This window comes from Tupaia chinensis, unplaced genomic scaffold (genome assembly GCF_000334495.1).
Source record: "Tupaia chinensis unplaced genomic scaffold, TupChi_1.0 Scaffold000619_1, whole genome shotgun sequence".
Classification (NCBI taxonomy): Eukaryota; Metazoa; Chordata; class Mammalia; order Scandentia; family Tupaiidae; genus Tupaia; species Tupaia belangeri.
In genome coordinates this window covers 927705-929191 of record NW_006160139.1, presented here as the reverse complement: position 1 = coordinate 929191, position 1487 = coordinate 927705, and the positions used below count along the sequence as shown (strand labels likewise).

The following is a 1487-nucleotide window of genomic DNA, read 5'->3' as shown; positions in this document are numbered from 1 at the left end:
TCCTTTGCGGCCGCGGGGCTTTGAGGCAGGGCTGCTGCCCTCTCCGCAGCCTGGCGGAGCCCGCCTGCGCGCAGTGCGAGCACGCTCGGCCTGGGACACGCACGGGGCTACACCGCTCTGCTCCGCGTCCTGCGGGTGCGCCCAGAGCGCGGAGCGGGCGGCGGAGACCGCGGGCGCGGCGTGTGCGTTTCTCAGTGGAGCCGCCGGCACGTGGCCGCGGAGCTGCGGGCCTGGACTTCTGCGTGTGTCAGCCACGGGGCAGGTTCGGAAGGCGTGTTGGTCGCTGGCTTCCGTTCCCCGCAGCCCCGCTGCCCTCTCCGTGGTGAGGAGGGGGTGTAGCAGTCGACCCCCGGGTGGGCTGCAGGCACTCTGCTTTCCTGACCCGAGGGAGCTCGGGCACCTCCTTCCTGACTCGCTGTGGAGGGTAAAAAACCACGCTCCTTGCTGAGGTTAGATTGCACAGCACTGGAGGAAGAAAACAGAAAAAGTTGTGTGAATATCATAACTTCCCCTTGCATGCGTGTGGAGGGTGTTTAAGATGGCACTTTTCTGTCTAGGCAACCCCGAGTCAATATATTGTGTATTGAAATCTAGGCACTTTCGTAGTATGAAAGAAGCTCAAAATGCTTATGGGAAAATCGATTTAAAATATGAGTTTATTGTGGTGCAAAATTTTGAAATCCGCGCATAGTTTTTCATGGCATGCAGGTTTCATGAATTGTTTGAAGGCCCCTTCGATTTCCTCTTTTTGATGCTGCATTAATTTAATTGTAACAAGAAATGGTTTCAGATGAGTGATTTCTGGAATTCTGTCGCTTCAGAGTGAAGCCTAAGCAACTTGTGATGTAAGTCTGTGAGGAGCGTTTTGAACCAGCATGTTTAATTTTGTGGATCTGGCCACCCTGACTCTTCAGATCCTTTTTAAAATAGGTAGGAGGGCATCTGACAGCTCCAGAGGTACAAATTATAGCCACCCATCTAGTGCAGAAGTTTGCAGAGGCAGATATTTTATCATGCCTTGGATCAGAAAGAAGGCTGAGATCTTTTCTAATCTTACACTGCAGCCTCCCACTGAAACGGGGGAATTTGCATAATTCTGGAGGCTGCTTCCCCTCAGAGGTAAGGAATGTGGGCTGGGTAGGTGCCATTCCCAGGCTGGGGGAGCTGGCGCTGCTGCCAGCCCAGGCTCTGCCGCTGCTCTGAGCGCCACTTGATTTTACAGCACCTTTATTTGAACAGAAGTTCATTCCAGGCTCAGAAACACCCCTGGAAGGAGTCTTTTTTGGCCCAACGTGGTGGTAAATTCTGTTTGCTGCATCTAAGAAGCCAGTGTTACCAGGAGGCAGTGAGTCAATGAGGTTCCGCCCGGGGCTTCATTTTGTTCCCTTTTCCAACAACTTCCCCTGAAAAGCCTTTGCTTCCCCGGGCAGTTGTGTGGGGAAGGCTGTGCCCACTGGCAGAGAACTGTAGAGCTGAGGGGGAAAGAG

The 1487-nt window shown here is 53.6% G+C and overlaps 1 protein-coding gene across 1 annotated transcript in view; it reads left to right on the top strand.

Annotated features, from left to right (window-relative positions):
• Positions 1-1487, top strand: part of PRAG1 (PEAK1 related, kinase-activating pseudokinase 1) — a gene marked incomplete in the record, with an annotated part of 65237 nt that overhangs the window by 340 nt on the left and 63410 nt on the right.